Genomic DNA, 24,632 nt, shown 5'->3' with positions numbered 1-24,632 from the left:
TTTTTTTACATTAACAGGATTTGATATTCCAAGATAAAGCAGAATACAGCACTATAATTACAGCACCTAAGAAATAAGCCAGGTAATATGAGATTGTGTGATCATATCACCTTATTTTGCTATTATTTAAGTCTTTATTGTGGAGAAATCATGCATTGGAGATGTACAACATAGAGAAAGATGTTAATAAAAAATACATAGTGAGAGTAAAGTCCTATATTACCAAAAGAGTTACAGGCTGAAAAGTTATCTCAGCGAACTGAAGCACAGAGAATAGCATTAGTCTAAACGTCACACTTTTTGATAATTAAGGAACCTGAAGATAAGGTAAGAAAGGTTGTAGATGATGGAAGAGAGAACAGAAAGAACAGCAAAGGGGACGGGTGTGGAGAAGGTGGTGGAGGATAGAGACAGAAAAAGAGGGAAGAAAAAAGGGGGAAGAAAGGAAGTGTTTCTTCCTCTTCCACTGGACAAAGCTACAGTGGTCATTGCTCTTTTTCCTCTGGATGCCTTCTCTCCGGTACTTCAGCAGTGATTATAGCCTCTGCCCCCCCACCCTCCAACACACACACTATTGTTGAGGCAAAACAAGCTTTATTGCACACATCTCTATTTATACAGCACAAATGTGGATTCCCCCTCCTGGTGGTCCTCCACAATTCAATGAAATGTACAGTAATCTCCATCCCCTGTGACACTATCTGAGGTCCTAATTGGTTTACTCGCAGCTAACACAATAGCCTCCCTGTTGTGTCATCCTATACATAGAGGTATGTTGTACAAAAAGTCTTCCAGAACCTCTTTTCCCTGGACAGCATCCCCATACATAATATGTCTCTGGATAGCTCATCACCCAGCTACTCTACTGTCCAAATAGCTTCAGATTGGAGAATTTGCTCCAAAACAACAGCGTGTAAAGTTTTACCATGTTGCGGTTATTCTCCAATCTGGCGAAGAGTTTGAGGCATGTAGCTGGTTAGTCCTGGTTAACAAAATGGGTTCTTGGAGCTCTGAGAAGAGGAGTGCTCTCAGGTTTTCAGATATCCTCCGATGCCTCACCACCTGGCATTCCCTCCAAATATTGCTGTGATGGGTGGCCGGGGAACCGAGCAACACCTGAACAAAGATTTGCTGGATCACAAAACATTTCTGATCCAAAGAACAGTTCCACAGTGATTCAGTATATCTCCCAGTCAGGTGCACAATGTGCAGAATGGGTCCAGGCAATCCCCAGAAATCTCCAACTCTGGTTGGGAGGCACACAAAGCATCCAGAGGGTCTCCATATCCACTTCTCATAGTGAAAATAGCCCTTTGTCCATGGTGGGAATGATGTCCCTGACAAAAAGTAACAGGTGTGTTCAATTACAAATGATGTTTAAGTGACTTTGCTATGTATTGTACACAACCATATCCATATGTGTCTAGAAACTTGCCTACCTACTTGTCACTCTGTCTTTTTAAACTATACTATGTACATGAAGTTTGCATATACTGACATGTTTATTCATCTTTACATATAGCTAAAGTAGTTTGGTGAATCAGGAGACAAGAATTAGATGACCTCTGGGTAAGCAACTACTGGATTCATGTCCTTCCACCTTTCTATAGATCAGCTTTTTCAGCTGTCTGTGTGAGTAGATCCAGAAACCTGTATGCTGTTGATGTTTGGTTGTTAATGTTTGGTTGTTAATGTTTGGTTGTTAATGTTTGGTTGTGAGGACTGAATAATGTTATATATCCTGCCACAGTGGTGTTGTTTCTTACATGTTCTCTGTGCTAGTTTAGTATGATCACACAACAATCTTAAAGGAACACTATAAGTACCATAGCCACTTCAGCATGCCTCCTCCCCCCTCCAAATGTACTTAGTCAAAGCATTTGGTAAAAGTTTGACTTCTCTCCTGGGATCAACGGGTGACACTCCCTGCTTGCTCACAGCTAGAAGCTCTCTTTTTTGAGCTAAACCTTGATCAAATGATGCTCTCAAGCTAATGAGCTAGCATGGCAGGGCTTAGCTCAGGAAAGATAATGGAAGATCATTACAGGAGCCTTCGGCTCTCACTTTCGACTGTAAAGAGGAAGGGAGCAACACCTGGCAGACCTCAGTTAAGAAGTGAAACCATTAGCAAATAGTTTCACTACTCACACTGTGGGGAACCAGGGCAACCATATCACAATAACCACCACATCGCACTTCCAGGGATTATATTGCTTGGAGTGTTCCTTTAGATCCATATACTATAAATTCATATTCTCATTTCTCTGATTATATTATTTGTATCTTAGGTTCCCAGGAACAAATCCTGAACAGAATGGAAACCATTTGCAATGAAGAACTTTCTGTATGAATCTAACTGCAAAATGAATGAAAATAATCAGCCCTTACTGTCATGTAATGAAAAATGAAAGGACTAGTTGTGTACCTCATGGAAACTTTTTAAGAAAATGCCAGCTGAGATGATAAGTTACCAGTGCAGAAATGTAGGAAAAGATGTGTGACCCTAAGCTGTGCAATTAATCAAGCTAATAAACTGTAATTTTTTTTATGAAGAATATCCCACTGGAGACTCCATTCTTTTACTTATTACTGGCCAGATACATTGAACTATTCTGTTTGCTGTAATAGTTTCAGTTTAATTCCCATCAGATTGAAGATCATTTTTATTACAAAAAGCATAATCCTTAGGCAGACATTCACCACAGTCTAATTCCCATGTAATGCGAAGGTGTAGCGAAGTCTAGAGCCCAACCATCTGAAAACTGGTGTCACTGCCACTGGTGTCTCAACTTATTAATATTACCTGTTGTCAATAAGACAGCACAAATCATTCTTCAAAATCACAACACTGACATTAAGGTATACTGTAGTGCCAGGAATACAAAGCTGCCTCCCCCCTCCCTCACGTCCCTCCTACACTTTAACCCCTTAAGGACTGAGCCAAATGTACAAGTTGTGAACAAAACAAAACGTAAACAAAACCTGGCATTTGCGCTATATGTCTGTCCAACCGTAATTCACCTCTTTCATATTAAATGCACCCCCCACCCCTTATTATATATCATTTTATTCAGGGGAAACAGGGCTTTCATTTAATATCAAATATTTAGCTATGAAACATAATTTAATATGAAAAAAAGGGAGAAAATAAGAAATGTTGTTATTTTTTTAGTTCTACATGACATTTTAACTGTCAATGTCATAATACTGTTTGCTTTTACTGCAATAAAATACACATATTTGTATTCAGCAAAGTCTCACGTGTAAAACAGTACCCCCTATGTACAGGTTTTATGGTGTTTTGGGAAGTTACAGGGTCAAATATAGCACGTTACATTTGAAATTGAAATTCGCCAGATTGGTTACTTTGCCTTTGAGACTGTATAGTAGCCCAGGAATTAAATTTACACCCATGATGGTATACCATTTGCAATAGTAGACAACCCAATGTATTGCAAATGGGGTATGTCCAGTCTTTTTTAGTAGCCATTTGGTCACAAACACTGGCCAAAGTTAGCGTTAGTATTTGTTTGTGTGTGAAAAATGCAAAAAACACCAATTTTGGCCAGTGTTTGTGACTAAGTGGCTACTAAAAAAAGACTAGACATACCCCATTTGCAATACCTTGGGTTGTCTACTATTGCAAATGGTATGCCATCATAGGGCTAATTTTCATTCTTGGGCTACCATAGGGTCACAAAGGCAACGTAAGCAATCTGGCGAATTTTAATGTGAAAAAAATGAAACACAAGCCTTATATTTGACGCTGTAACTTTTGAAAACACCATAAAACCTGTACATGAGGGGTACTGTTGTACTCGGGAGACTTCTCTGAACACAAATATTTGTGTTTCAAAACAGTAAAAAGTATTGCAGCAATAATATCGTCCGTGTAAGTGCTGTTTGTGGGTGAAAAATGCAAAAAACTTCACATTTCTGGCGATATCATCGTTGTAATACATTTTACTGTTTTGAAACACTAATATTTGTGTTCAGCGAAGTCTCCCGAGTAAAACAGTACCCCCCATGCACAGGTTTTATGGTGTCTTGGAAAGTTATAGGGTTAAATATAGTGCTAGCAAATTAAATTCCCTATACTTTCGGCATGGGTTGTCAGGAAGGTCCCGCTAATTGTAATTAATTAGGATACCTAATTATGTAAAAATATTACAGAAATATATGTATAGAATTAATATATGTATAAATATACACATATGTGTATATATACGTATATATATATATATATATATATATAATTTTTTTTAAATATTTTTATTTATATATAAGTATATATATACATTGTGATATATACGTATATATTTATGTATATAGATATATATATATATATATTATTTCGTTCTACTTGTATTTTGATATAAATATATATATATATATATATATATATATTAATATCACAATACAGTTAGGACGAAATAACACACATCTATATATTTTTTAATTATTTATTTTTAATTATTTTTTTAATTTAATTTTTTTTACGTATTTACATATGTTTTTTATATTATATGTAAATATATGTTAGGGTAGCAAGCTGCTGTGTCCGGCGTTCTCCTTATTCGGCTGCAAAAGATTCTCCACGTGTGTTGCCGTGTACCGGAAAAATGCTTCAGGACTCCGTGGTCTGCAAGCTGCAAGCTCCTCCCCCTTCTCTGACGTCAACGCGTTTCACCAATCGGCTTCCTCAGGACATGCTCACATCCTCCATGTTGGTTGTGGGCTTAAAAAGGGCATCAGTCCTTCGTGATTGGTTATTGAATTAAAAAGCGTCCGATTTTCAATTAAATCGACTGAGACCCTTTAACTTGATACTCAATAGTACTTTGCTTCTAAGATAAGGGGGAGGAGCTTGCAGCTTGCAGACCACGGAGTCCTGAAGCGTTTTTTCCGGTACACGGCAACACACGTGGAGAATCTTTTGCAGCCGAATAAGGAGAACGCCGGACACAGCAGCCTGCTACCCTAACATATTAAGCTCTCATAGTGAGTTGTCACATATGTGTCATACTCACCAACGAATCCAGTAAGGGGCTTGTCACCCTATCTTTTATTTCCTTTTATTCTATTTTATGTATATATGTACTATTTTTCTGCATGTGGCAGATAATAAATTTGTCCTTTTTTCCTATTGGAACTCCATCTTAGTATTCCCTAAAAGGATACTTTTCAACATGCATATGTTTATATCTTTCATGTAGACAATCTGCACTACTATTGTTTTCTTTTTTTCCTTTTATATACATCAATATTACTGGAAGATATATCACACACCGACAACAGTTTGTATATATATACTTCTATTTTTGTCTCATATATGGTGAAATTGCTCCACTCACTATCACACATAGTGTATGTATATGTGTATATATATATATATATACTTAGATCATATATATGATCTTTTTTTTTTTTTTTAACCTTTTCTTTATTTCGTTTTTTTACAAAAATACATATAACAGTAGGACCAGACATGTCCAGTACATACTATACATAGTCCACACAATTACAATACATAAACACAATTACACCGTTAACTGCAAGGTCGGGCACTGGGAGGTAGTCTCGTTACGCTCATGGCTCTAGCTATTCCTTAGATAATAGGTCTAGTATAACTCCATATTATTTTAATTAAGTTTCTATTGTATCGATCCACCTTTGCCATAGGTCTCTTCTTTTTGGGGAGTTCAAATATGGGATGCTCAGATCTCTTTCCATCCTCATCTGAAGATGGATTTGATCTTTAATAGTATCCCAATAAATTGGCTTATAGGATTTCCAATTCCGTGCAAGAATAATTTTAAATGCTATAAAACAATGAATAATAAAGCAACTGTTGCTATATGACATCTTTGGCCAATGCATATGTAACAGAACTACCTCTGCTTTCATATCTAGATCTATCCCAGTATTAGCTTTTATAAATCTTAGCATAGTCTTGATAGGACTCTGGATGTTTGGACAACTCCACCAAATGTGGATAAATGAGCCCACCTCTTTGTCACATCTCCAGCACTTAGGAGAGACCCCTGGATACATCAGGGATAGCTTATTGGGAACTAAATACCATCTATAGATGACCTTATAGTAACATTCTATCAAATTTAGACATTGCACCTGTCGACAGGTATTATTTATAGCTTTACACCATTCCTCTAAGTATATATATATATATATATATATATTTTTTTTACACTTTTTTAATTTTACACTTATTTTAATTTGATTTCCAGCCAGCAGGGGGACTAACTGTCATTACAGTTAGTCCCCCTGCTGGCATTGCTGCAGCTAGCTATACCGGCCATGTGATTGTGAGGTCCTCGCAAGGACCTCACTCTCACATGGCCCGGGGGGGCTGAAGAGGGCGGACGTGCCGCAGGGGAGTCTCTGGGAGTCCCCCCAACCGCGATCGCCGGCGGTTTGCTGTAAATATTTTTTAATTAATTGTGCATATAACTATGATGAATCTTCCTTCTGGATCTTGATCTTTTTTTTTATATTTATCCTCTTTATTGATAAAAAAAAATTCACAATACAATAAATAGACATAGCACAATGTTTAAGATTTGACTAACAGAAAATCTATCATTTCATTTGTAATTCTTATCAGAATTAACATAATATATCTAAATCCAACTTCTTCCCTCAAATCGATCGGCTTATTATCTGTAGACTCGTCTCAAACATACCATAAGACATAAACAGACATTAAACACTCATGGTCATATTGCAATTTACAAATAAAGAGCGAAACAAAACTCGCTGGAGCTCTGGAGGAGTTGGTCTTATAACATTGAAAAAAATATCACTTTTACTCAACTGCTGCTATATCCTAGCTTAGAGAGCCATAAGACAACATTCAATTTTTAATTGAAATTTCACTTGTTCCTTAACCATGTTGGTACTAAAGTTAGTTTCCAGTACCTAGCAATAGTCATTTTTGCAGCCATCAATATACGAACTATCAAGGGGACTACCTTGTTGGCTGCTTGCCGGATGCCTAGTTGTAATAGACATGTCTGTGGTGAAAAGGTTAGGTCAACCAAGGTTAGAGCTTTTATCTTAAGTAAAATCATTTTCCAAAACAATTGGATAGACCCACAGTCCCACCACACATTTAAGTAATTCCCACATTCTAGGTTACATCTCCAGCAGTTCGAATCGTAGGAATTAGAAAATGTACTAATTCTACTGGGTACTATGTACCATCTGTTTACAATTTTAAACTGACACTCTGCTAGGTTGAGGCAGTGTATATTTTTATAAACTACATTTAAAGCATCTCTCCATTGTTTGTAAATGATCTGAATGTCAAGGTCCCTCTGTCATGTTTTAATTATAGCATCCAGAGGTTTATCTGGTTCCCTCGATAAAAGTCTTATACCCATAGCTAATAGTTTATTTGGTGAGTCTTTCCTAAGTGTATTTTCTAACCAGATTATTTGATTGGATCTTTCTCTAACGACATACTGCTGACAAAAACCTTTCAACCTTAAATAGTTAAAAAGCTCCTTATTCTCCGCTTTAAGGCTTGAAAATCCATCCAGGAGTTTTTATCTAATAAATCTTGTATTCTAAATACCCCCTTTTCTGTCCAACTTTGCAAATTAACATTAGACATATAATATCAAAGATTCGCTAATGGTAAGGAGGGAATTCACTTATTGATTGTATAGACGTATTAGGTGTCTAATTTTCTCCCAATCTTTTAAGGTGCCATTCAAAACAGCACTGTGAGAGATAAACTTGGGTGGATCATTGTCTTTTGACTTAACCGTCCAAAAAAGTGAACTCAAATCTAGGAGCGGACCTTCAATATGAGTTAGGTCTTGTTCTAATTTATACCACATCTCATTTTTAGCTTTGTTTAGTTGAGTAATAACTGCATGTGAGAAACTTGACGCTTTTTGATAGTCTCTTAAAATAGGAACCCCCAGTCCCCCTGATTTCACTTTTAAAGATAACCGATTCAAGCTTATTCTTGGGGATTTACCTAGCCATATATATTTATTTATAAAAGATTGTGCTAGTGTCACCCAACTATCTGGACAAGGTAGAGGGACCATTCTAAATCCGTAAACCCATTTTGGTATAATATAAGACCTAATTACATTAATACGGCCCCACCACAAAATGTCAAGATTTTTCCATTCTTTTAATTTCTTTGCTGTATATTTAAGGAGTGGTAAAAAATTAAGTTCCATTATTCTGTTCACTTCGTTTGCAATTTCAATCCCCAAATAGTTAATTGATAAGTCTGCCCACCCAAATTCAAATCGATTTTTAAGAATACCTATGCAAACCGGGGAAATATTCAATGCAATAGCAGTTGATTTGTTGATATTTAATTTATACCCTGAATGCAGTGAGTATTCATCCATACACTTTAGTAAAGCAGTAGAGGAGTTCTGTGGATCTGTTAGGGTCAATATAATGTCATCCGCATACATTGTCAGTTTAATACAATCGTTTTTGACATTAAGACCCTTTATTGCCTCGTTCCTCAATTACCATTAGATAGAAGAGTGGGGACAGGGGACAGCCTTGATCTTGATCTTTTTATTTAATGTTAATTTTTACAGCATTAGAGAAGAAGATAGCTACTCTGCATTTTTTACCCTCATTTCTAGATGCACATATTTTTAACGGGAAATATTTACTATGTCATCTCTTTTCATCTTTCTGACACCAATGGGTCTCTTGGACAAATGCGATTAGAATATCTTTTTTTTTAGATAGTCTTAAAAAGCCTGTCTCTTTTGTGGGATATTTAAACCTTGTATATATATAGTGATTAATTTAACCATAATTAATATTTTTGATTTTTGATTGTCCTGGACAGACTAAGGGGCTCTCGCTGACAAACATTTACACCCACAAAAAAGCATACATATATCATATACATTTACAAACTTTACGATTAACAAAAAGACATTCAAACTCAAGACTCTAAAAAGAGGATTCATGCGTACGTGCTCCTCCTATGTCATCATGCAACCGTAACTGGTCTCTCCTAGATTCTATAGTTGAAGTTTGGTGTTAAGTATGTTAATGATTTAAGAGGCATGGCTAGGGATATGGGTGAGTGGGTGGTTAGGTTTTTAGAATACTTGTCCCAGATGGATGGTGTTAGGATTGTGGTTGGTAGACATTTAGGAACTAGTCATCTTTTAGACGGGGGAATCCACGTCATGACATCCAACTGTACGTTATTTGTCCACCCCGATTCTATCTGTTTCCAGTGTGGTTCGTGTGTGGCTGTCCTAGTTTGCATTATGCTGCTCAGTATGGCCCTGTGGTGGTGCCATTTGAAATTGAGGAGGCCCATTGCCCCTTCTCCAACATGGCGCTGCATAGTTTTAAGTCCTATGCAGGGTCTTCTCCCATTCCACACAAATCTAGATACCCAGCGTTGTTTTGTGCTAAAATAGTTAAGGGGTATTTGCATTGGTAGTAATCTAAATAAATATTTTAGTTTGGGGAGTATGATAAATTTTGTAGCTGCTATTCTTCCTGTCCAGGAAATAAACAAGGGCTTCCATTCGTGAAGCCGCTGTTTAGTGTCAGTTAGAAGTCTACCGTAATTGGCTTGGAATAAGTTTTTGAGAGATTTTGTGAAGTCTACCCCTTGGAATGTGATGTGGTCCATGCGCAAGTCATAATTATATATTTTTTTCTGTCTTTGCAAGATATCTGATGGGAGATCCCCTGCTTAGTACTTGTGTCTTATAGACATTCAGCTTGTAATAGGAGTATTTGCTGTATGCGTCTAGGATGGAGTGAAAGTGTGTTAGGGAGGTGTCATGGTACATTTTATGATTTTAAACACTCTAGTATCCCCCATGTAAAGGTTTTATGGTGTCTAGATCTGTGTTAGTGAGCACTTCTCCTTTGTCGAGATAATCCATCCACCTCACAGGTTTGGCATATCAAGATACTGATTAGACAGCATGTTTTTTGCAAAGGTGTTCCTTAGGCTATCCACAATAAAAGGCCACTGTAAAATGTGCAGTTTTATCACACAACACAATGCAATAATCATGCTGTCTAATCAGCATCTTGATATGCCATACCTGTGAGGTGGATGAATTATCTCGGCAAAGGAGATTTAGACAGATTTGTGAACAATATATGAGAGAAATACTCATTTTATGTAAACAGAAAAATGTCTTCAATCTTTCAGTTATGTAACAAGTACTATTAGGTTTAATTCATGTGGTCACAATCTACTAAATCCTGCCAGTAATTCATTAATTGGGTTTACTGTTCATTACTCTGGCAACCCATTAGTGGGTTTTCAGCACATCCAGTTTCTGATTATGCCATGCAGGCGATTAGTACCCTTTTATATGATCTCTTTTCATTACCCAAGTAAGATCGTAGTACTGTTCATCCTCCTGTTATGGTAATACTGAGTTTCAAACATCATGTGGTATCAAACTACATTAGGTACAGATACATTGACTAACATTCAAACATGTCTACGTCAAGTTAAAAGCCATTAGCAGGTCTACGTACAAGATACTACAAAAGGTGTGTACTATAGCGTTAATCCAAAATCGAGAGTGTGCTATCACCAAGAGTGTACCTCACTCACTCAACAATACAAAATACAAAAGCAAACAATAGCAGATATGGCTATACAAGCAATATAAGCTAAAAGGGAGGGATAGCACATCAAAGAGAATACAACCTTAGAACGGGCCGGGGTCTTTAAACAGATCTAAAACATAAATACAATAATATATGGTGAAGTATGAATGGACAAGAGGGTGAGTGTCCAGGAGGTAGAGAACTTACAAAAGGTATGGGTTTTCTGCGCTTATCTCCCTTTCGGGTGTCTGCAGCGAATCAATGTGTAGAACAAACGATACATTTTCCTCCAAAATTGTAAAATCCTCAGAATGGGCAGAAAAAGAGAGATATACATAGAGTAGTACTGTATAAAAATATCAAAATTTAATTACACTGATTGCACTTACATTCAGGTGACAATCAGCAAGCATGTCTCCACTAACAAGTGGACCAAGATGGCAAAATGGATCAATGATGCAGATGGTGAAAACAGCTGATCGTACCATATAAAGTGCTGGAACAAATAAATACAAATATAAAATAAAATAATATAAATACTCAGTCCAACGCGTTTCGTCTTGTGTAGACTTCTTCAGGGATGTGAGTACTGTTCCTAAACGTTCCTTTTTTATATCTGTATATCCAGGTGCTTTCCATTGAGCTTCTCAAAAAAGCCGCGAGATCGGGCACTTCCGGGTTTCTTCATACGTTCTTCCTTATTGGCCCCCTTAGGCGAACGTCATGCGTCCTTTCGAGCGTGTGTATACTTCTGCGTTCCAACAGTGGAACGCATATCGTCGTACTTATTCTTGCGTTCCAGCCTTGGAACGCATGTAACAAAAAAACATACCTAAAAGATCGAGACGGCAGTGGGTGGAAAAGACCACCCCCTGACAGTCCGAACTCATAGATGAAGTGCATAGAGGGGTATAATACATATATATAAAAAAACAGAACATAATAGATCGATATATATGCGGATCTAAAAGAGACCCAAAGGTCTAGATAGGAAATATATGACCAATTGGTCATCCGATAGGACTATGTAATTAAAGGTACAAACAAACATAAAAAAACTTAAAAAACCTATCTTAAAACACATAAAAATTAAACCAATAGGGTGTCATGTAAATCCGCCCATATGTACATGTAAATCGTAAGAACAGACCACAAATTGAAAAAATCAAATTGCAAAATGATAATAATACAAATAATATCTTTAAACTGACACATATACATATAATGTTTTAAGTATAAACTTCTTAGATGTTCTATAAAAAAGAAAAATTGAATTAGTATCAGTCAATGCGAATACATCATATGTATTACTCCAAGTTCCAATGAACCCACCCAGTGAGAGAAAGGAGAGAAGGAAAGATAACCAAAAAAAAGAGGTCTTATAATAATCCTGTGAGGTCGATATCTTGATTTAACCCGTTTCTTAGTGTTTTTAAATTGTATATCCACTGTGCCTCTTTTTTTAGCTAACTCATGCATTTTGTTACCTCCTCTCCAGTGCTTTTCGATGGAATCTATACCAATTGCAATCAAAGTGGACCAGTTAAAGAATGTGCATGTATTGCAATGTCTCGGAACACTATGTTCTACTTTGTTGGTTCTAATATTATTAAAGTGCTCTCGGAATCTGATATGTACTGGCCTGGTGGTTCTGCCTATGTATTGCGCTCCACATCCACATTGCAGTAAATATATTACATATGTGGATGTGCAATGGATGAACTTCTTGATGGTATATGTCCTTTTTGTGTAAGTGCCTGTAAAAGTTATAGTCTTTCTCTTTTGATGGGTACATGTGGAGCAAGTACCACATTTGTGGAATCCTGCAGTTTTTTGAGAGAGTAGAAAATTGTTATTATTGGACTTGGGAATCTGTATGGGTAAGAGGCTCGGGGCTAATTGATTTTTCAGATTATCAGCTTTTCTATAAATAACTGTTGGTCGATCAGGTATTGCGTTGCCCAAAATTTCGTACAAGATACGGCATACAAGAGTTTCTATGTGAATTTGAGAGTTTTTCAGGTTTTCAAACATTACGTTTTTTTGTTCATGTTCACATCAAATATCAAGGCCTCACTCTACCTTCGTTACGACTACCGAATACAATTTAAAAACCTTCAACATCAACTAGGGACTTGTCTCATTACGCCTGACCCTTGCAAGGTCCCCAAAACGCTTCTGAACATACGCTACATAAATTTGTTATTAAATACGTCTTACTACGTTCCATTCCTTTTCAAGATTACCAAAGGAATTTTAACTTTCTGTCATGCTATCTGTTTTTCTGTCTAGAAGTTTTCATCTGTAGGCACATTAGAATACACACAATTTGCATTCCAAGACAATCAGGTAAACAATAATCACGTATTTATCATAGCAACACATATCATCTGTGAGTTTTAGCCACTATTTGACTCTCCTCCTCATGTTCCGCTCCTAAAGAACCCATCTTTTCCTTCCATTAGACACTGTATTTCCCCTCTATTCAGGTTCACATCACAATCGGTGGTTTCATCAGGTGCCATTTTTCCAAGTCCTTCTATCTGATACTATTCAGTTCGCTTACACACATACATTTACGCACACACTCATTCACAAAAGAGACAAGCCCCGTCTAGGTAAAAAGAACTGGCTTTTAGGGACATTAGTCAAATTTAAAATATCAGTCCCGCGAGGCCAACTCCCCACCTCATCTCGGAGGTTTTTGCCCAATGGCCCAACTCATAGCACCTCGCATACCCTTCCGCAGGGTCATAGTCAGGGCCTCACATGTCACGGCCACATCTATTTACTCTTTTACTGTCATCAAGAGGCCAACAACCCGCCACGACGCTCTGTGGCCACGAGCCCACATGGCCCAAATCATAGGTAGAGCCTCTCACAGCCACTTGGCAACTAGCAGAGCCTCACCTGTCACTAGGTAGTAAATGTCTTCGCTTTTCGGCACTAGTTAGCAAGCCAGTTATACATAAGGTATATTAACAAACTGCATCAAAGTTTGCATGACTAACTCATTAATTTCTTTACAGGTTGTTGCAGAAATATTTCCAGGTGATGTTCTATCTTTAAACGACACTCCAATCTCCGTTTTCATCTATAATTACTCTCCAGACAAAATAAAAAAATAAATGTAAAAAAAGAGAAAAAATCTCAAACTACACCACTCCATACCACTGGCCTCATTTGGTTCATCACTGATAGGTACTTCAGTTATCTGTCTCAGAGCTGACCCAAATTTACATCAAGGCCAACTATGGCCTACGTATTAAGCACTTACCTGCCAACAAATATGGCCACATCACAGGTTCATAATTCACATTCATGCTAGAGTGTCTTCATGCCTAGAATTTGTATAAGACATATTGCTAGACTAGTCACTTATACTAATCTTCCTTTTCAGGCGACCAACGTATTAACCCCTGAATTACTTGCAAGGTATTTGTTGATTTGTCACTCATATGTTTACATCAATTTTACCTTGGGCCTCGTATGGCTCACGTGCTCGGCAGGCTCCAGCCTCTCAACGTACAACGTATCCACTCCACATGTATAGGGTACTTCAAATTGGACCATTAGTGGTCTCCCCACAAATTCGCTGTCACTAAGTCTCGCAGTTTCTATACTATTCGTGTTACAGGTAAGTGGCCCTTTATTGGCATCTACGTTTATTTTGACAGGTTACTTTCAATCGTTCAGGTATCACTTTGCCTTTTCATTCCTATCAGATTCGTACTTATAAAACCCACAGATCACTTGCCAAATTCACCCTTATACAAGGGATGTCAAGAGGCCAAGCTCCTTATACTTGACCCACACACGGTCCACCCCAAGTATACTTTCAACTGTTCTCATCAATTTTCTCATCCTCATTCATGCTCTTTGTCTACACTTTCTGTCTTAGGGGAATTCACATCTCTCACATTGTCTGCTACGTTACGTAGAAGTTCTTCATCTGCCCCCTTAATCTTCACAGGTATACAGTATTGTCGTAGGTTTTTATCTGTCTATGGATTTCAGATGTTACATATAAGATATTAATTATAGGTCAGGCTCTTCCCTCACAAGCAAAATATGTGCACCATCTACTACTGAGTCACATCCTTCTTTCCACTTTCCCTATTATCTATTCACACTTCCTGGTAATCTGATTATCCCATCTCAGTAGGTGTGTACTTTCCAGGTACTCTCTTAGAGACCTTCTTGTTTACCAAGAAACGTACATTAACCATTACAGGCAAATCTGACAAGTATCAAGCCCCGTACGGGGACAGAGAACTAACCTTTAGGTTCAAGTGCTGGTCCAGGAAGGGGATAACATAACAGCAGACACACTATCCCAATCTCAACGTCAACAAACATCAACTACACCCACCATCAACACTTCTGACCATACTCCCGGCACTTAGAGAGCTGGTTACGGAATTATATAATTCGCAAAGTCCCTATTCCGTCACACTTGTTCCATGAAAACCAAAAGAAGTTAGTGTATTTATACTCGCAGCATTACTACAGGGAGCGAGAGCCTGCTTAAATTATCTTGACATACGTGCATAGAAAGATCTACAATACCTCACAACTGGCAAGTCTTTGAATAGCCTGCACGTTTTAAATAGTCAGAGCAGGCACCATCCACTGCACCTACATCGGCAATTCTGCCCCTACCAAACGTTAATATGGTAAATCTGACATATGTGTAACGGAGCTTCCTGTACCCCGGCTAGGTACCTCCGCTGACGGATGCTCCTAGTGCTTACCAAGGGCTCCAAGCACTTCTCCAGACACAATAAGTACTGAAGAACCCACAAACCGCCGCAGCTTGGTTGGGTCTCGCCGTCTCCTACCCACCCTGGACCTACGACAAGGCTCCAGGTTCCAGTGGGTGAACTTCTCTTTCCCCAGAGAGTGAAGCAGGAACAGGAAGAAGCTCTTAAAAGAGCTTAGTGATTATTCAAGGGAGTATGAAGAGCATAGCAATCCCCGGTAGCAGATTCCCTCAATAAGAGACAGGACTCTAGATTGAGGGTGAAGTAGAACTGAAGGTTTAATGGTACAGCTGCTCTTTTATACAGTTTTTCCCGACAAGGTTACCGCCAGGTGAACCTTGTGGGGCAGAGGACATGTAATTCCTAATTTCCAGCTTATGTTCCTGGTTCCTGATCCATGATTCCCTGGATGATTGCTCCCGCCTGCTTCCTGACCTTACTCCAGATTGATTGACTACTTCTGCCTGACTGCAATTTTCGTTTACTTTTCCTGCTTTTGCTTCCTGGAATACTTCTATTCATTAAAGGCCTCAACGCCACCACAGACCCTTTGGGACACTGTCTCCACTTCCGTGTGCTCCTAAGGGTCGTGATAATAAGGGAGTGCTGTTCCATCCACTGCAATTGAGTTCCATCAGCTCCACAAATCCCCAGGTGGGTGTTACATAATAACCAAGCCGTTACCGAGTCTAAATGGTGCTTCATCGCTGTTCAACAGTTCTGATTTGTTACAAGTCTTGTTATATTGTTATTGATTACCTATGCAACTTATATGCTTACAAAACAAAAATAAAGATTGTCAAAAAAATTAAAATAACCAAGCCGTTTAAATATGGAACCCGCAGGAACAGCTGAAGCTATTACCGCCTTAACCCAACAAATGTCGGCTTTAGCTCATCTTGTTCAGGATTTGCAAACCAGCAATACTGCACTATTAGTAGTGCAGTATTGCTGGTTTGCAAATCCTGAACAGCTTGAGCTAAAGCCGACATTTGTTGGGTTAAGGCGGTAATAGCTTCAGCTGTTCCTGCGGGTTCCATATTTAAACGGCTTGGTTATTTTAATTTTTTTGACAATCTTTATTTTTGTTTTGTAAGCATATAAGTTGCATAGGTAATCAATAACAATATAACAAGACTTGTAACAAATCAGAACTGTTGAACAGCGATGAAGCACCATTTAGACTCGGTAACGGCTTGGTTATTATGCTACAGCATGAACAGAGAAGAGCTCAGTCTGTTCCTCTGCCAGACTCATTCCCTTTTGGTGCCCATATGCCGTCTATGCATTTTGAACCAAACGTTCCTATGCCTGACAAATTTACAGGAAATAAGACTTGTAACAGATCGACGGGCACCCTGACTGGGTACCTCCGTTGAAGGGTGCTCCTAGCGCTTCCTGAGGACTCCAAGCACTGCAGCAGACACCACAACCACCGAACCGGAGAAGCATACGAATGCTCTCAAGCATATGAATGCTGTAAACAGCTGAACAGAAAAAGCATACAATCAGCTTACACTCCTGGCAATCAGCATACAATCAAATTCCCCCAATAACGAGACAACACTTTATTTTGAGGTCAAGCAGAACTGACTGTACTGCCACATACAGCCTCTTTTATTCACAATCCACAAACATAGTACTGCCCACAGGGTTTTGAAATACAACCAATCAATCTGTACAATACACACAGACACTCTCACACAAAATCCTCCCCTCTGATGTGATATGATTAGTGAACACAATGGGTAATATAATTATCACAGGCAGAGAAATACAGTTTTTATAAAATATTAATAACTTCCAAAATAGATATGTCATTCACATAAAACATACATTTTCAGAATCAGCATGCTTGAAATATACACATGCTCAAAAATCAGGGCAATCGGTTCAGGGGTTAAAAAGTTAAGGGAAAGTCCTATTTGAGCAAATGAAGCATGGCTTTTCTGCCCAAAACCAGTTCCACAGAGTCTTCTATCCTGGAGATAATTGGGAAGTAATCCAATTATCTTCAAGGACAGAGGCAAAACTCCATTAGCCACATGGTAGCAAAATACAATAAAATGCATCAAAAGATATAACTGTGCAGCTATTGCATGAAACAGGTACATTCTACCTATCCCCAGATAGCTTAGATCTGAGCGCACATTATGACTGAATGGCGCTCAGATCAAATACATACAGTTCAATTGCTATGGAGCCAAAGTCTTTTACATAGTCTTTCATTATACGAATGTGCTCCATGGCATAGCTATCTGGGGTAACACTGCTCACGTAGGGAAAGTAGAGAATGACCCGACTTTTGGGTCTTTGCAGGGGAAAATCAAGCATTTCAACATGGGGCCATAGTCACAGGGCAGGAGGCTGGCAATCAGTCTTCTCCAATGCCCAGTGGCGAGGCTGGTTCCGCCACAAGACTGAACTACATTTATTCATTACAGCTTGCGAATTACTCTTCACACTGAAGCCACGTACCTACCCTAATGACTTTGTAAAGGCCTTTTACTCCCGTAAACTATCTCCCGTAGAAAAGAACTATGATGTAGGTGAGCGAGAACTTCTTGCTGTTAAGAGAACTTTAGAAGAATGGCGCCACCTTCTTGAAGGAGCTCCCTTACAAATCACAGTATATACAGACCACCGCAACTTAGATTACCTCCGTGCTGCCAAGAGATTAAGTGCACATCAAGTCCGCTGGGCCTTATTTTTCTCCCGATCACCTACCGCCCTGGTTCAAAGAAAAAAAAAGCAGACACTCTATCTCGTGTTTATGAAAAGACAGATCTAACAAAACCCTATCCAAGATACTATTCTGTCTCTGCATCAGTTTCTAGCTATACAGGTTTAACTCCCAGACCGCATACGAAATCTAGCAGTCCAACCATCCACTACTACTCCTCCTCTAATCCAAAAACACAGATTATGGTATCATGATGAAAAGCTGTATGTACCACCCTCATTCCAGTCAGAGGTAATTAGCCATAATTAGCCATGACACCCCCTCAGCTGGTCACGGAGGGGTCTTCCAAACCCTTAAAAACATTAGCCGTTATTATTGGTGGCCTGCTATCAAGACAGACATCAGGGACTATGTCCTCTCGTGCAACATATGTGCCCGATCAAAAACTTCAAAGATAAAACCAGTGGGTCTTTTACAACTTCCTGCAGTTCCTCAGGGACAATGGACTGACATAGCCATGTAATTCATTGTGGATCTACCTCTATCACACAAACACAACACCATCATGGTGGTCGTAGATAGATTCACGAAAATGGCACATTTTATTCCCTCCATCGGAATTCTATCCGCTGCTAAGACTGCCGCCTTATTCCTACAAATTGTATCCATTTACATGGACTGCCGCAATCCATCATCACTGATCGAGGTACCCAATTCACCTCTCGTTTCTGGACCCATTTTTGGTGTCACCTAAGGATTCAGCGCTGTTTATCCTCAGCTTACCACCCTCAAACCAACGGTTCTCTTCACGTACTGTTGCTCCACCTACTCCAGTGGTTGTTGAAAGTTCCAATGAAAATGAGGTCCAAGAGATCCTCGACTCCAGACGTCGTAGGAGTACCTTGGAGTATCTCATCCACTGGAAAGGCTATGGTCCAGAGGAGCGATCTTGGGAACCGGCCAGGAGTGTCCACGCACCTGCCAAAATTAGCGCTTTCCACAGAAGAAATCCTGGTCAGCCAACCCTATTTTGCACCCTGAGGTCACGTCTAAGGAGGTGGCTCTGTCACGGCACGGCTGGGTACTCACCTGCCCCTGGGCGCCTGTGCCGCCCTCGCGGCAGAATTGCGGTATCGCCGCTCCTGGAGAACCCCCTCCCGGGTCTGCGGCGGCTTCTTCTGTCCTTCTCACCGCCGAGGTCCGCTGCGAGCATGCCATCACGCCAAGATGGAGGCCGCCATGTGGACCTGGCGTTCTGCACAGGGAGGAGGAGGAGAGCTGCAGATCCATAGGGGAGGAAAGGTTCAGGGACTATGGTGTAAAACAAGATGGCGCCGAGTCCCTTACCTCTTTATATAGCCCCTGTGTGCTCCACCTGCTGGTGGGAGGTGGCTGGTCATGTGATCCCAGTCACCTATTTAAACCCAGCACACCTTCCAGTCTGTGATTGGTTATTTTGCTTATCGCTTTATACCTGCCTATTGCCCTAATTTCCAGCTTATGTTCCTGGTTCCTGATCCATGATTCCCTGGATGATTGCTCCTGCCTGCTTCCTGACGTAACTCCAGATTGACCGACTACTTCTGCCTGCTGCCTGACTGCAATTTTCATTTACTTTTCCTGCTCCTGCTTCCTGGAATTCTTCTATTCATTAAAGGCCTCCACGCCACCACAGACCCTTTGGGACCCTGTCTCCATTTCCAGGTGCTCCTAAGGGTCGTGATAGTAAGGGAGTGCTGTTCTGCTGCAATTGGGTTCCATCAGCTTCACGAATCCCCAGGTGAGTGTTACAGGTTATCACAGGGCCCATAGTCCCAGGGTAGGAGGCTGGCAATCAGCTTTAAAAGGGGAGTTTGTCACAATATGTTATTGCATAGTGATACTCTCTCAGAGTTTTTCTCTGCATGTCCATGCATTTCTCGAATACAGGCTTAGTTAGGAAACTGAAGTTAGTAGGCTTAGTTAGTAATCCATGATGACTTTTAGGCCTTTCTACCATTTACAAATTAACACAAACACCTCACTACTTTTCCCAATCATTCATCCTTCCTTTTCTTTATAACGCACTACAACAATCTCCGTAGGCAGCACAAACAGACCATTCTCTTTAGTCCATTAGCCTACTCCTAAACCACACATAATCAGGAGCCTTTCTGATGTATTGGATACCAAACAATTCAATAGTAAAGATATCACAGTAATTAAAGTAGCATTTTACATGGCCTGATATGGATCCTCGAGAAATCACAGTGCTACACCAACACAACATCAACTCTTACCTTGTCAAACACATCACCCACTACAATCTCACCCTTAAAGATTTCTAAACTAACAAGGCCAATCATCCAACCATATCACTATTCCGACAAACAGCAATTAAGACCCCTGTTAATACCAGATACATGCATACCCACACGCAACAGCTTGCACTTATCCAATCCACATCTTTAAATTAATTAGCTGGTATTCCCTGTACTCAATACTTAGATTCCGCTTCATGAATAAGAACTCAGGGAGTAACTTGAGTTTAACTTTGTAAGTATGCTTAAAGTGTGTTCTCACCGATACTTTATTGGCTCTCTATATACAGGCCTACCCGTTCGTTGGTATAGGCACACCCCTACCAACTTACAAACCCTTCTACTGTCAAGTTTATTTTTAAGTTCCAACCACAAGTAGAAGGCCATTTGTTTTTTTATAAAATGCAATCCTCCCTACTTACCTGCACGGTTTTTCTGTTTGAGTGACCCCACCCACCACTACCTCATATTTTACTCAACTATTACACCTCTTTTCCCTGGTAGGCCCTCTTTATACAAGCCTAACCGCTTGTTGGTATCGACACACCACTACCAACTCACAACCCCTTCCACTATCCAACCACATATATATATATATATATATATATATATATATTTATATATATATATATATATATATATATATATATATATATTTATATATATATATATCATATGTGTATGTATATGTATAGATATATCTATAGATATATATATATATATATATAGAAGGCTTGGCCTGTAATTGTGGGAGGCACTATGTACCCTATTTAAACCCAGTAAGCCCCTGCTTACCTGTCGGCTACGATCTCGGAAGTGCTCCTGTTTACTTCCGGTTCACTGGACTCTGACATAATTTTCCCGCCCGTCGGCCGGCAGTCTTTCACCAAAACTTTCTTTCAGTTCTGTGTTCGTGAGTATAACTAGAAAGCCAGCGCACGAAGGGCTAACTCTAAGTTATACTCTTTTCATACGAACGCACCCCTGTACTTTCACTAGAACACACGTTTGTTTACATTTTCTGTTCGGTTACCACGGCACTTAAAATAAACGGGCATTCGTATAAACTTTTGTTTCCTCACATAGAACCAATTCGTCAGTTTCTTTTAAAGCCCGTTCGGCTAAACTACATGTGTTACCATTCATTCGTACGTTGCTACCTTTCGTGTAAACCCACGTTTCATGCAGTCCTTTCATAAGCTTTCTCACATTCCAATTAATATAAATCTCTCTGTGTCCGTTCGTTTAAAAAAAATATCATGCATAAACGTTTATACATACACTGTTACCTTTCGTATTGACCCGCGTTCGTGCAATCTTTCGTACGTTTCATCACCTCTTACTATACGCTTGCATAAGGCAATGAGTGTTCATTTTGTTCGTTTCAGCCGATCACAGTCTTGTTCTCATTAGTACTGCATTTCATGTTTGAATTTGCATGGTTCCTTTAGTCTCACGTTTAAATTTCCTGTGTTACTATTGTTCACTAAACAATCTGCATAGTATCTATGGCGGTTAAGTCTATACAGTTCTTAAAGTACGGTTTTATTACTGTTCGGCTTCACCCTGCAGAAGATTTCTTGAAACATAGTATGTGTATTTTTATATAAAAGTTAAGCATGTTAATTAGCTTTTCTGGTGACCACTCTACGCTCAAATGCTTTCTTATACAAGTTCTAAATGTTATAGCATACTCCTCTAATGCACTTATGTTATCCAATGCAATGTTCATTACATATGAATATGTAAATTAAAACGGTTCTGTTTCCATGTTTAAAGATTACTCACTTACTGACATTGGTTGCAGCAGGGCCTTCTTGGTTATTTCAACTGCAAGGTTATAGAGGTAGGCCCTAAATTTCATACTTAATTACATTGTTATGTATTACTTTCTGGGAACCAGAACATGTATTAAATAAGTCACGTTTTCCAACCACTAGTTGAACAACATTCGCCCTACCAGGACAAGCAATCCTCATAAATCTTTCAAGTTATATACGGTTAGTATCTACTAACGGGCTCAGCAGTATAATTTCAATGGTCATCTCCTGGGGGTTAGGTTGTAACTCAATTATTATGACTTGTTTTAGGTTCAAGTAGGGGTCTTTCTTAAAGACTTCCGAACACATCATACAGGATAATAAACAGGTATGTTGTATCACAATACCCCCGCTTGGTTGATCGCAGTTTATAATAAACCCTCGCCAATTAGGTATATTCCTATAGGCCTCTTCGCCTAGAGTTAGTGGTCCCGCAAGGCCGATTATCGCTCCGTTCAGCAGAGGTCCAAGCACAATTGGCCCAATGCATAGCTATAGCCTTGCATCTAATCATAGTTAGGGCCTCACTCGTCACGGCCAATAGATAGTGCATCTTATTCGTGTCACTGAGAGGCCAAAACCCCGCCACCCACCTCAGTGGCACTAAGGCCCCATAAGCCAAATCATAGGTAGAGCCTCTCAAAGCCACTTGGCAAGTAGTTAGGGCGTCACCTGTCAACAATATTAGTAGGTTAATACAATTTTGCCCCAGGGCACTAATCTAGCAATCTGGGTTACTGCAAATACACACAATTCCATACTAACCTAAGCTATCTGCCTCACACCATTAGCATGTCTAACGCTTCCATACAAGGAGATGACCTGTCGGTTGCCAGCACCCTGACCAGATCAGGCTCACAGAGAAGGCATGCCAGACCTGCAAACCCAGCGTCCAGCTATAGGTCCTGGACGATTCCAAAAATCACCACGGAACTCAAAAAGAGGAATATCCCCTTCCCGGCCACAGCCAGGAAAGCTGAATTTTTTCGGTTGCTAAACACTCAGGAGGACGATGAAAGGCCTTGCCCTAGTTCTGAGTTTAACGTGCAAAACAGCCTATCAGAACTGCATGTCATGATGGCATCCCTTGTGTCTTCCATAGCCACTATTAATAACAGGCTGGATAATCTGGAATCTAATAGCACACCTGTCATTCCAGGAGGTTCCAGTTCCCATTAGCCCAGTCTGTACCTAACCCAGGAGGTAACAATAACCCTGTATCCGCCAAAACTACCAACATTATTAACCCTATCCACCTCATTCCACAAAACCTGAAGCGTGACATTATAGAAGGGAAATACATTAACTTGGTTTCACTACTGATAGCTTCTCAAGACGTGATTGAAAACAGATCATATACGTTCGTTGACCTATCAGTAGTTATGAAGTCCAGAGACACTAGACTGAATAGGAAACTTAACATCCCTGAGTTCGTCCTGGCCTTCAGTCTATACAGAGACGTTATCTGTACAGCCTTTCCCCACCGTAGAGAGGAACTTGACTTATTCCTCCGTAAAATCATTGACCTGGCATACAAGTACGGAGGCTATGCCTTTTATGATTATCACAAATCATTCGCTTCCAGGTCAGCCACTTCACTCACCCAATACAATACTAACACCGACTGGGGTCAGTTAGACACCGAACTGTTTCTTAGCCATTTTGCGGGTCTCAAGATGCCTTCTTGTGCCATATGCTCGTCAGCGGCCCATACAGTCAACTTTTGTCCTAACAACACAGCAGCTCCCTCTACCAGTAACGCCAACCCTGAGTATCAATCCAATACTACACAGAGAGAGTTGAGAGATAACCTAGGCAGGCCAATTGTTTTTTTGGGTAAAGCACAAGTCTGTAATAATTTCAATGCCGGTGGTTGTAGTTACAGTGCTTGCAGGCTTCTTCATGTGTGCTCACTTTGTTAATTGCTAAAACAATGTGCCCAAACAGACTGTACCCTAACAAATCCTCCACTCCAATGAACGTTCCAAATTTGCAATGCTACCTGTCTAATTATCCTTCTTTACATCTGGTAGAATTCCTCACATCTGGTTTTACTGACGGGTTTCACACAGGTTTTGTTACTCTCCCTACGGGTATTTTGGAATGCCCCAACCTACAGTCAGCACTCACAGACCCCAGTAGCATACATGAACCCCTACTTAAAGAAATTAACAACGGCTTCATGATAGGGCCTTTCACAATACCACCTTTCACATCCTGGAGAACAAACCCTCTGGGCATAGCTACGGGGAAATTTAACAATAAAAAGAGGCTTATAATTGACTTTTTGGCACCTCACTCTTCCACTACACCTAGCTTGAATGCACTAATTCCGTCAGAAGATTTCTCCCTTCAATATGCTAGAATTGATGACGCCATGCAAGCCATCATTCATTCCGGTAAGGCTGCATGGTTAAGCAAAACCGAAATTACTACCTATACAACAGTCACTCTGGCA

The 24,632-nt window shown here is 39.7% G+C and overlaps 1 protein-coding gene and 1 long non-coding RNA gene across 2 annotated transcripts in view; both read left to right on the top strand.

Moving 5' to 3' along the window:
- Nucleotides 1–24,632, top strand: part of LOC134576785 (pregnancy-specific beta-1-glycoprotein 8-like) — a 174,476-nt gene that overhangs the window by 95,050 nt on the left and 54,794 nt on the right. The window lies entirely within an intron of this gene.
- LOC134577263 (uncharacterized) lies at nt 15–3,040 on the top strand. The gene is made up of 3 exons (XR_010085971.1): nt 15–82; nt 1,523–1,569; nt 2,289–3,040. It is a non-coding gene; the product is annotated as an uncharacterized LOC134577263 (long non-coding RNA).

This window comes from Pelobates fuscus, chromosome 11 (assembly GCF_036172605.1).
Source record: "Pelobates fuscus isolate aPelFus1 chromosome 11, aPelFus1.pri, whole genome shotgun sequence".
In the NCBI taxonomy this organism is placed as follows: Eukaryota; Metazoa; Chordata; class Amphibia; order Anura; family Pelobatidae; genus Pelobates; species Pelobates fuscus.
Note: the sequence above shows the minus strand (reverse complement) of the source record. Positions and strands in the feature narration are given on the sequence as shown.